General features: G+C 50.0%; 1 protein-coding gene across 6 annotated transcripts in view; it reads left to right on the top strand.

The window, feature by feature from the left end:
• Positions 1 to 12,877, top strand: part of exd3 (exonuclease 3'-5' domain containing 3) — a 1,321,659-nt gene that overhangs the window by 84,618 nt on the left and 1,224,164 nt on the right. For 2 of the 6 annotated variants that reach the window (XM_072488032.1, XM_072488029.1), the window contains exon 2: positions 537 to 735. The exons of the other annotated variants lie outside the window; for them this stretch is intronic. The gene's annotated coding sequence lies outside the window, so the exon portion shown is untranslated. The remainder of the gene's footprint in view (positions 1 to 536; positions 736 to 12,877) is intronic. 6 annotated transcript variants of the gene reach the window in all.

The raw sequence follows: 12,877 nt of genomic DNA, 5'->3' as shown, positions 1-12,877 counted from the left end.
TCCATGATTAAACCATGAGGAATATATATTCTCTCCAGATCATTTGAATAATGTTCAGGAATGCAAAACAGATCGAGGTCATAGCCTTGTTCATCATCGATGATCACCACGCAGTCAGCCGCCACCATGCTGCAATCACTTTGACCTCGGGTTCAGGTCCCAAACGCCTGGGCATGCATGCTCACTGTTGAGTTTTATTAGGCGGTTGGGGCCACCATTTTTAAAGCTGCTCGCAGCCGGCATTGTTAAAAGCCGGCTGCAACGGATTTTGCGCATGAATTCCCGTGATCGGAAACGCTGCGATGGCTGGCACTGTGACCCTACCAACACCCGCTCGTGGGTCACAACCCCCACTTTGAAAATGCCTGTCCTAATAAACCGCTTCTGAACCCTCTCCAAAGCATCCACACCCTTCTGGTAGTGTGGCGACCAGAATTGAACGCAATATTCCAAATGAGGCCTAACTCGGGTCCTATACAGCTCAACATGACTTACCAATTTTTATAATCAATAACCTTAACCTTCTCCAACTACAGGAGCTCCGTCAGGTCCCCAGGCCACTGGGCAAAGAGGCTGACCTCCACCCAAACAGGACCTGCCTGCGAGCAATCAGCGAGGCGAAGGCTAAAACGTCTGCCCCAGCTACCGTCTGCAGCTCCAGCAAGTCCGACACCCCACATATGGCCTCCAGAGGACTGGGCTCCAAATATTTTTTTTAGAAAATATTTTATTGAGGTATTTATAATTTTAACATTTTAGCATTCTACACAACAGAGCGGATCTTCCGACACTCCAAATATTGCCACCTCTGGACTCGGGAGTCACCCTCCCTCCCAGGACCTCTGACATGACTTCTGAGAATCCCTGGCAAAATCCCCTCAGCTTCGGACAAGCCCAATACATGTGTACATGATTCGCCGGACTTCGCCCTCACCGCCCACATCTGTCCTCCACATCCTCAAAAAGCCTACCCATCCGAGCCACAGTTATATGAGCCCTGTGGACCACCTTGAAAACTCCTTCCCACCACTTAGAACGGCATCTCCCTCAGTCTCCTCTCCTGCCTCCTTGCCTGGATCGCAAAGATCTCGCTCTTGCCCATATTCAGTTTGTAACCTGAGAACAGGCCAAATTCCTTCAGTATTCCCATATTCCTGTGATTCCCCCCCCCAACGGGTCTGTTATATAAAGGAGTAAATCATCCGCGGAGACTGAGACCCTATGTTCCAACCCCCCTCACTATCCCCTGCCAAATGTTCGATGTCCTCAGCGCCATTGCCAAAGGCTCTATGGCCAGGACAAACAGTAGTGGGGAGAGTGGACACCCCTGCCTTGTTCCCCTGCACAGACTAAAATACTCTGATCGGACCCGATTGGTCCTTACATTCGCCACTGGTGCCTGATATAGCAACCGGACCCAATCCACTAATCCCTGCCCGAACCCAAACCGTCCCAGGACATCCCACAGGTACTTCCACTCCAACGATCAAAGGCCTTTTCTTTTTTTTTAAAAAAAATATATTTTTATTGAAGTATTTGCAAATTTTTTATAACAATAACAAACGAAATAATAATAACATAAACAACAACATGGTAAAATAGATATTTCCCACCCAACCCCTTCTGTATATCCCTTAACCATATTGCACCAATCCGCTCCCCTCCCCCCTTCAGAATGCTGTTTCTGCTGACATTTTAATTTTCCCCAAGAAAGTCAACGAAAGCCGAGAGAACCCCAGCATTAACCCTCTCAAGCCAAACTTTATTTTCTCCAGCTTGAGAAACCCAGCCATGTCACTGACCCAAGTCTCCACACTCGGGGGCTTCAAGTCCCTCCACATTCAAAGGATCTGTCTCCGGGCTACCAGGGAGGCAAAGGCCAGAATGTCGGCCTCTTTCACTCCCTGACCTCCCGTGTCTTCTGTCACTCCAAAGATCGGCATCTCTGGACTCGGCATCACCCTCGTACTGAGCACCCTGGACATTTCCTTGGCAAACCCCTGCCAGAATCCACCAAGCTTCGGGCATGCCCAAAACATGTGGACATGGTTTGCTGGGCTTCCCGCACACCTCGCACATCTATCTTCTACCCCGAAAAACTTGCTCATCCTCGCCGCCGTCATGTGTGCCGGTGTACCACTTTAAACTGTATTAGACTGAGCCTGGCATATAATGAGGAGGAATTAACCCTGCTTAGGGCATCCGCCCACAGACCCACCTCTAACTCCCCACACCTAACTCATCCTCCCACTTGTCCTTCAGTTCCTCCACCGGGGTTTCCTCCGCCTCCAACAACTCCTGATAGACATCTGACACCTTCCCCTCCCCCACCCAGATAGCAGAGACTACTCTGTCCTGTATCCCCCGTGGTGGCATCAGCGGGAAAGCCACCACCTGATTCCTCAGAAAACCCGCACTTGCAAATATCTGAAACCGTTTCCCGGCGGCAGCTTGAACTTGTCCTCCGGCGCCGCCTTCAGACTGGGAAAACTTCTGTCTATGAATAGATCACCCAGCCGTCTAATTCCTGCTCTCTGCCAGCTCCGGAACCCGCCATCTATCCTGCCCGGTGCGAACCTGTGGTTATTGCAAATCGGGGTCCACCTCCGATGCACCCTCCACCTTCTTGTACCTTCTCCATTGCCCCCAGATCCTCAATGCCGCCACCACCACCGGGCTAGTGGAGTACCAGGCCAGCGAGAACGGCAGAGGTGCCGTTACCAATACTCCTAGACTGGTGTCTTTACATGACGCTGCCTCCATCCGCTCCCATGCCGACCCCTCCCCCACCACCCAATCATTGCTATATTCGCCGCCCAGTAGTAATTGCAGAAGTTCGGCAGCGCCAACCCACCCTCCCCCCAACTGCGCTCCAACAGCATTTTCTTCACTCGCAGGGTTTTATTCGCCCATACAAAGCCCAAAATAATGTTATTCACCCGCTTAAAAAGGGCCTTAGGGATCCATCCATGTGGAGGCACTGGAAGTCAAACAAAAATCTGGGGAGGACCGTCATTTTCACGGTCTGTACCGTCCCCGCCAGCGAAGGCTGGAGCATATCACATCTATTAAAGTCCCCTTCCATTTGCTCTACCAGCCGGGTTAGGTTGAGCCTCTGTAATGCCTCCCATTTCCGAGCCACCTGTATTCCCAGGTCGTGAAAGCTCCTCTCTACCATCCTGAGCGGCAGCTCCTTCAGTCTCTCCACCTGCCCCCTTGCCTGGATCACGAACAATTCACTTTTTCCCATGTTCAATTTATACCCCGAAAACCTGCCAAATTCCCCCAAGATCTGCATAACCTCCCCCATCCCCTCCACCGGGTCCGAGATGTACTAGAGCAGATCGTCCGCGTACAGCAAAACCCGGTGCTCCACCCCCCCCCCCCCCCCCCCCCTAACGAACCAGCCCCTGACAATTCCTTGACGCTCTCAGCGCCATGGCCAATGGCTCTATAGCCAGAGCGAACAGGAATGGGGAGAGGGGGCACCCCTGCCTCGTCCCTCGGTGTAGGTTAAAGTACCCCGACCTCAGCCGGTTCATGCACACGCTTGCTGCCGGCGCCTGGTAGAGCAATCGCACGCAGTCAATAAAGCCCTCACCAAACCCAAACCTTCCCAGCGTCTCCCATAGATACTCCCACTCCACCCGATCAAAAGCCTTCTCCGCGTCCATCGCAACCACCACCTCCTCTCCTTCTGAGGGCATCATAATTACATTTAAAAGCCTCCAGACCTTAGCATTGAGCTGTCTGCCCTCAACAAATCCAGTTTGGTCCTCCCCTATCACCCCCGGGACACAGTCTTCTATTCTGGTGGCCAAATTCTTAGCCAGCAGCTTGGCATCTACGTTCAATAGTGATATCGGCCTATATGACCTACATTGCTCCGGGTCCTTCTCTCGTTTATGAGTGAAATCGAGGCCTGCGACATGGTTGGGGGGAGGATCTCTTTAGCCTCATTAAAGGTCCTTATCAACAGCGGGCACAACACCTCTGAGAACTTCTTGTAAAATTCTACCGGGTAACCGTCCGGCCCCAGAGCCTTGCCCGAATGCATGCCCTCCAGTCCTTTAACAATTTCCTCTGCCTCAATCGGGGCCCCCAGCCCCTCCACCAGGTCCTCCTCCGCCCTTGGAAAGCTCAACTGATCAACTTACCTCATCCCTTCTGCTCCAGCTGGGGGTTCCGACTCATAATTTGCTATAAAATTCTTTAAAAACTTGGTTCACCCCCCCCGGGTCCAAGACCATGTTACCCTCCCTATTCCTTACTCTCCCAATCTCCCTGGCCGCCTCTCTCTTCCTAAGCTGGTGCGCCAGCCTTTTCCCCATATTCGTAGACCGCCCCCCTTGCCCCCCTCAACTGCTCCACCGCTCTCCCCGTGGTCAACAACTCAAACTCTGCCTGTAACTTCCGGTGCTCCCTCAGGAGCCCAGCGTCCGGGGCCTCCGCATATCTCCTATCCACTCGAAGTATCTCCTCCACTAACCTCTCCCTCTCTGCTCATTCCACCTTTTCTCTATGGGACCGAATCAAATTAGTTCCCCTCTTACAACTGCCTTCAGAGCCTCCCAAACCGTCACTACTGATACCTCTCCCATATCATTTGTTTCCAAGTAATTCTGGATGGACTTATTCACCCGCCCGCAGACCGCTTCGTCCGCTAACAACCCCACATCTTATCTCCACAACGGGCGCTGCCCTCCTCACTCAATTGCAAATCCACCCAATGCGGGGCATGATCAGAGACTGCAATCGCCGAATATTCCGTCCCCGCCACCTTCAGAATTAGCGCCCTGCTTAGAACAAAAACATCAATATGGGAGTAAACTTTATGGAACAAAGAACAAAGAAATGTACAGCACAGGAACAGGCCCTTCGGCCCTCCAAGCCCGTGCCGACCATACTGCCCGACTAAACTACAATCTTCTACACTTCCTGGGTCCGTATCCTTCTATTCCCATCCTATTCATGTATTTGTCAAGATGCCCCTTAAATGTCACTATCGTCCCTGCTTCCACTACCTCCTCCGGTAGTGAGTTCCAGGCACCCACTACCCTCTGCGTAAAAAACTTGCCTCGTACATCTACTCTAAACTTTGCCCCTCTCACCTTAAACCTATGCCCCCTAGTAATTGACCCCTCTACCCTGGGGAAAAGCCTCTGACTATCCACTCTGTCTATGACCCTCATAATTTTGTATACCTCTATCAGGTCGCCCCTCAACCTCCTTCGTTCCAGTGAGAACAAACCGAGTTTATTCAATCGCTCCTCATAGCTTATGCCCTCCATACCAGGCAACATTCTGGTAAATCTCTTCTGCACCCTCTCTAAAGCCTCCACATCCTTCTGGTAGTGTGGCGACCAGAATTGAACACTATACTCCAAGTGTGGCCTAACTAAGGTTCTATACAGCTGCAACATGACTTGCCAATTCTTATACTCAATGCCCCGGCCAATGAAGGCAAGCATGCCGTATGCCTTCTTGACTACCTTCTCCACCTGTGTTGCCCCTTTCAATGACCTGTGGACCTGTACTCCTAGATCTCTTTGACTTTCAATACTCTTGAGGGTTCTACCATTCACTGTATATTCCCTACCTGCATTAGCCCTTCCAAAATGCATTACCTCACATTTGTCCAGATTAAACTCCATCTGCCATCTCTCCGCCCAAGTCTCCAGACAATCTAAATCCTGCTGTATCCTCAGACAGTCCTCATCGCTGTCCGCAATTCCACCAACCTTTGTGTCGTCTGCAAACTTACTAATCAGACCAGTTACATTTTCCTCCAAATCATTTATATATACTACAAAAAGCAAAGGTCCCAGCACTGATCCCTGTGGAACACCACTGGTCACAGCCCTCCAATTAGAAAAGCATCCCTCCATTGCTACCCTCTGCCTTCTATGGCCTAGCCAGTTCTGTATCCACCTTGCCAGTTCACCCCTGATCCCGTGTGACTTCACCTTTTGTACTAGTCTACCATGAGGGACCTTGTCAAAGGCCTTACTGAAGTCCATATAGACAACATCTACTGCCCTACCTGCATCAATCATCTTAGTGACCTCCTCGAAAAACTCTATCAAGTTAGTGAGACACGACCTCCCCTTCACAAAACCGTGCTGCCTCTCACTAATACGTCCATTTGCTTCCAAATGGGAGTAGATCCTGTCTCGAAGAATTTTCTCCAGTAATTTCCCTACCACTGAAGTAAGGCTCACCGGCCTGTAGTTCCCGGGATTATCCTTGCTACCCTTCTTAAACAGAGGAACAACATTGGCTATTCTCCAGTCCTCCGGGACATCCCCTGAAGACAGCGAGGATCCAAAGATTTCTGTCAAGGCCTCAGCAATTTCCTCTCCAGCCTCCTTCAGTATTCTGGGGTAGATCCCATCCGGCCCTGGGGACTTATCTACCGTAATATTTTTTAAGACACCCAACACCTCGTCTTTTTGGATCACAATGTGACCCAGGCTATCTACACCCCCTTCTCCAGACTCAACATCTACCAATTCCTTCTCTTTGGTGAATACTGATGCAAAGTATTCATTTAGTACCTCGCCCATTTCCTCTGGCTCCACACATAGATTCCCTTGCCTATCCTTCAGTGGGCCAACCCTTTCCCTGGGCCAACCCTTTCCCTGGCTACCCTCTTGCTTTTTATGGACATGAGAAAAAAACAAAAACTCCTTCGCCCTTGGCCGCTCGAATCTACACCCCCCCCATCTGCTCCATAAAACCCCTCAACTCCTTTGCCACGGCAGGCCTCCTTCCAGTCCTGGACTTTGATCGATCCAGATCGGGATCAATGACCGTGTTAAAGTTCCCCCCCCCATGATCAGGCTGTGAGACTCCAAGTCCGGGATCCTGCTTAACACCCGCCTCATAAATCCCACATCGTCCCAGTTCGGCGCATATACGTTCACAAGCACCACCTGTACACCCTCCAACTTCCCATTCACCATTACATATCTACCCCCTTATCAGCCACAATTCTTCCAGCCTCAAACGCCACCCACTTACTGATCAATATCGCTACCCCCCTGGTCTGAGTCCAGCCCCGAGTGGAACACCTGACCAACCCACACCTTTCTCAATCTCGTCTGGTCAATAATCTTTAGACGTGTCTCCTGAAGCATTGCTACGTCTGCCTTCAGCCCCTTTAAATGCGCGAAAATGCGAGCCCTTTTGACCGGCCCATTCAAACCTCTCACATTCCACGTAATCACCTTGGACTGGGGGCTGCCGACAACCCCCGCCAAAACCTTTTTTTGGCCAGCCCCGAGCCCGCGCCCCGCGCTTCCCCGAGCCTCCTCCACAAGCAGCAGCCGTTCCCGACCTCCCATTTGTTCCCCGATAATAGTTCACCCCCCCCGTCAGCGAAGCAGCCTCCACCCCCCCCCCCCCCCCCCCCCCACAGCACCAGCTCCCGAAACCTAATCCTCCAGGTCAAGCACAGACTTTGCACATGCTCACCCCCCCACCTCGCTTCCGAGAGTCAGCTGAACCATGCTGACCCCGACAACCCACACCCCTGGTGCCAAACAGTCTGACTCCCTATTGTTAGAACCTCTCTCCCGACATGAATAAACCATTTAACAACAGCGCATTCCCGATGTAAGTAAGTAAACAACCTTAAGTAAAAAGAAATTAGCATAAACCAATGAAGAAACAATCACTTGAAACAAGACCCAACCTCCCACAGAATAGCACCAACTTCAGGGCCCCCTCCCCCCTCCACATCAGATCCCTGCAAAACAAAGCACCCACAAACCACCACCCCAGCCCAACACTTAACCCAAAACTACATACAATCTTATTTGAACCGATACGAAAATTACAAAGATTACGAACCACCGTCACATAACTTCTTCAAAACTTAAGTGTCCTTTAAGACGCTTCTAACTTATTTTCTTTGATAAATGTCCATACATCGTCCGGTGTCTCAAAGTAAAAATGGCAGTCTTTGTGCGTAACCCACAACCGTGCTGGATACACAACCCGAATTTCACCCCTTGAAGAGGATCGCTTTCACCCGATTGAACTCAGCACGTCTCTTGGCCAGCTCCGCTCCCAGGTCCTGATAGATGCGCACCTCGCTGTTCTCCCATCTGCTGCTCCGCTCTTTCTTGGACCACCGCAAGACGAGTTCTTTGTCCGAAAAACGGTAGAAAAGTACCACCATGGCCCTTGGCGGGTCATTCGCCTTAGGCTTCCTTGCGAGGGCTCTATGTGCTCCATCCACTTCCAGGGGCTGAGAAAACACCCCGGGCCCCATCAGCATCTCCAGCATGCCCACCACATATGCTCCTGCGTTCGACGCCTCAATTCCTTCAGGGAGGCCAACAATCCTTAACTTCTGCCTCCTGGACCTGTTCTCCAGGTCCTCCAGCTTCTCCTGCATTCTCTTGTGGCACTCATCTAACGCCTCCACCTTGTGCTGCAGCGCGGTTAGGTCGTCCTCCTAGCTAGATAACTTCTGCTCAATTTCTTGTATCGCTTTCCCTTGGGCTGCCTGATTCAATACCATTTGATCGACCGCAGCCTTGATCGGGTCCAACGTTTCTTTTTCAGTTCAGCGAAACAGTCCTTAAAGAACTTCATCTGTTGCTCCTTAGACCACTGAGCCACCGCTCCCTGGTCCTGACCCTTCGCCATGCTGCGTAGCGGTACCAGCTCCGACTGCTTCACTCTATCCGGGCTGAGTCTTTTCACACGGCCACTTCTAGTCCAATTAGCCATACATCGGAGAGGGAATCCTTTTTAATATTGTCCACTGCACCGATCGAATCCCAAAAGTCCAAGAAAAGTCGGGAAAAAAGGTCCGAAAGTCCGTTCCAGGCGGGAGCTATCGAATGTGTGACCTACTCCTTCATGGTCGCCACCGGAAGTCATCAAAGCCTTTTCTGCGTCCATGGCCACCACCATCTCGATCTCGCCTTTTGATGCCCCTCCACTGGCATCATTATTACATTTAGGAGCCGCCTAATGTTGGACATCAGGTGTCGTCCCTCAACAAATCCTGTCTGATTCTCCCCTATTACCCTCGGAACACCATCCTCGATGCGCATGGCCAAGATCTGCGCAAGCAATTTCGCATCTACGTTTAACGGAGATTGGCCGATATAACCCACAATTCTCCGGACCCTTATCCCGCTTCAAAATAAGGGAGATCGATGCCTGCGATAACGTTGGGGGAACACTCCCAGCCCCAGCAGCCCGGAAAACTTTTTATAAAACTCAACTGGGTATCCATCTGGTCCCGGAGCCTTACCCGATTGCATCGCCCCCCAACCCGTATATAACCTCCCCAAGTCCAACTACGGCTCCCAAACCCTCCACCAACTCGTCTATCCTAGGGAACTCTAGCCCCCCCCAAATCTTCATACCCTCCTCCCCGGATGGGGGTTAAGATTTATACAATCCACTGTAAAATTCCCGAAACACGTCATTCACCCCGCCGGATCAAAGACCACTTTCCCCCCAGTGTCTTTTACTTTCCCAATCTCTCTCGCCGCCTCCTGTTTCCTCAGCTGGTCAGCCAGCATCCTGCTGGCTTTTTCCTCATATTCACACACCGCCCCCTTTACCCTCCTCAGCTGTCCCTCCGCCTTACCTGTGGACAGGGGCCCAAATTCCAGCTGCTGTCTCTGACGCTCCTTCAGGAGCCCGTTATCCGGAGTCTCCACATACCTCCTGTTCACCTGTAAAATTTTGCTGACCAACCTGTCTAACTTCACCCGCCTTCTCCTTAGGGGCCCGAATTGAGATGACTTCCCCCTTAATATCCGCCTTCAGTGACTCCCACACCACCCCCGCTGAAACCTAGCGGGCGCTAGGCCTTTCCTTTGTTAACTTGCAGGTCTACCCAGTGCGGGGCGTGCTCTGACATAAGAACATAAGAACGAGGAGCAGGAGTAGGCCATCTGGCCCCTCGAGCCTGCTCCGCCATTCAATGAGATCATGGCTGATCTTTTATGGACTCAGCTCCACTTTCCGGCACAAACACCATAACCTTTTATTCTTCAAAAAACTATCCATCTTTATCTTAAAAACATTTAATGAAGGAGCCTCAACTGCTTCACTGGGCAAGGAATTCCATAGATTCACAACCCTTTGGGTGAAGAAGTTCCTCCTAAACTCAGTCCTAAATCTACTTCCCCTTATTTTGAGGCTATGCCCCCTAGTTCTGCTTTCACCCACCAGTGGAAACAACCTGCCCGCATCTATCCTATCTATTCCCTTCATAATTTTATATGTTTCTATAAGATCGCCCCTCATCCTTCTAAATTCCAACGAGTACAGTCCCAGTCTACTCAACCTCTCCTCGTAATCCAACCCCTTCAGCTCTGGGATTAACCTAGTGAATCTCCTCTGCACACCCTCCAGTGCCAGTACGTCCTTTCTCAAGTAACGAGACCAAAACTGAACACAATATTCCAGGTGTGGCCTCACTAACACCTTATACAATTGCAGCATAACCTCCCTAGTCTTAAACTCCATCCCTCCAACAATGAAGGACAAAATTCCATTTGCCTTATTAATCACCTGTTGCACCTGTAAACCAACTTTTTGCGACTCATGCACTAGCACACCCAGGTCTCTCTGCACAGCAGCATGTTTTAATATTTTATCATTTAAATAATAATCCCTTTTGCTGTTATTCCTACCAAAATGGATAACCTCACATTTGTCAACATTGTATTCCATCTGCCAGACCCTAGCCCATTCACTTAACCTATCCAAATCCCTCTGCAGACTTCCAGTATCCTCTGCACTTGTTGCTTTACCACTCATCTTAGTGTCGTCTGCAAACTTGGACACATTGCCCTTGGTCCCCAACTCCAAATCATCTATGTAAATTGTGAACAATTGTGTGCCCAACACTGATCCGTGAGGGACACTACTAGCTACTGATTGCCAACCAGAGAAACACCCATTAATCCCCACTCTTTGATTTCTATTAATTAACCAATCCTCTATCCATGCTACTACTTTACCCATAATGCCATGCATCTTTATCTTATGCAGCAATCTTTTGTGTGGCACCTTGTCAAAGGCTTTCTGGAAATCCAGATATACCACATCCATTAGCTCCCCGTTATCTACCGCACTGGTAATGTCCTCAAAACATTCCACTAAATTAGTTAGGCACGACCTGCCCTTTATGAACCCATGCTGCGCCTGCCCATGGGACAATTTCCATCCAGATGCATCGCTATTTCTTCCTTGATGATAGATTCCAGCATCTTCCCTACTACCGAAGCGAAGCTATATTTAAGCCTATAATTACCCGCTTTCTGCCTACCTCCTTTTTTAAACAGTGGTGTCACGTTTGCTAATTTCCAATCCGCCGGGACCACCTCAGAGTCTAGTGAATTTTGGTAAATTATCATTTGCCAAATTTCCCTAGCCATCTCTTTTAGCACTCCATGGGATGCATTCCATCAGGGCCAGGAGACTTGTCTACCTTTAGCCCCATTAGCTTGCCCATCACTACCTCCTCAGTGATAACAATCCTCTCAAGGACCTCACCTGTCATAGCCTCATTTCTATCAATCACTGGCATGTTATTTGTATCTTCCACTGTGAAGACCAACCCAAAAAACCTGTTCAGTTCCTCAGCCATTTCCTCATCCCCCATTATTAAATTTCCCTTCTCATCCTCTAAAGGACCAATAATTACCTTAGCCACTCTTTTTTGTTTTATGTATTTGTAGAAACTTTTACTATCTGTTTTTATATTCTGAGCAAGTTTACTCTCATAATCTATCTTACTCTTCTTTATAGCTTTTTTAGTAGCTTTCTGTTGCCCCCTAAAGATTTCCCAGTCCTCTAGTCTCCCATCATCTCCAGACACCACTATTGCTGAATATTCAGCATCCACAACCTCAGCCAGCAGCATTTTGTCCAGCACAAAGAAGTCTATCTGGGAATACACTTTTAAACATGGGAGTAGAATGAAAACTCCTTACTACTTGGCCTCCCAAATCTCCATGATCCACCTCCCTCCCACCCCCATGCGCTCCATTAAGCCCTGCAGCTCCTTTGCCATAGTTTTTTTAAATATATACATTTTATTGAGGTATTTATGGTTTTACAAGAACAAAATAAACAATGAATTCATAAACAAAGTGCAAAGCCGTCTTCCTCCCTTACAGGTCCCACCTTTACTAACCCCCAACTCTAAACTAAGCTAACCCCCAGCCCCTCCTCCCATTCTGCTGACGGTTAATTTTCCACAAAGAAGTCGACGAACGGCTGCCACCTCTGGGCAAACCCCAACATTGATGCTCTCAGGGCGAACTTGATTTTCTCCAAGCAGAGAAAGCTAGCCATGTCTGTTAGCCAGGTCTCTGACTTCGGGGGCTTTGAGTCCCTCCATGCTAGTAATATCCGTCTCCGGGCTACCAGGGAAGCAAAGGCCAGAACGTTTGCCTCTTTCTCCTCCTGGATTCCCGGTTCTTCCAACACTCCAAAAATCGGCACCTCTGGACTCGGTGCCATCCTTGTTTTAATACCGTGGACATGACATCTGCAAACCCCTGCCAGAATCCCCTCAGCTTTGGGCATGTCCAGAACATGTGGGCACAGTTCGCTGGCCTCCCGCACACCTTGCGCACCTATCTTCTACCCCGAAGAACCTGCTCATCCGGGCCACTGTCATGTGAGCCCAGTGAACGACCTTGAATTGTATCAGGCTGAGCCTGGCACATGTTGTGGATGCGTTGACACTGCTCAACACATCCGCCCAGAGACCATCCTCCATCTCTCCTCCCAACTCCTCTTCCCACTTGCGCTTCAGCTCCTCAGTCTGCGTCTCCTCTGACCCCATGAGTTCCTTGTAAATGTCAGAGACCCTACCTTTTCCCATCCA

This window comes from Scyliorhinus torazame, chromosome 22 (genome assembly GCF_047496885.1).
Source record: "Scyliorhinus torazame isolate Kashiwa2021f chromosome 22, sScyTor2.1, whole genome shotgun sequence".
NCBI lineage: Eukaryota > Metazoa > Chordata > Chondrichthyes > Carcharhiniformes > Scyliorhinidae > Scyliorhinus > Scyliorhinus torazame.
The sequence above is the reverse complement of the archived record's forward strand: the minus strand, read 5'-3'. Positions and strand labels throughout refer to the sequence as shown.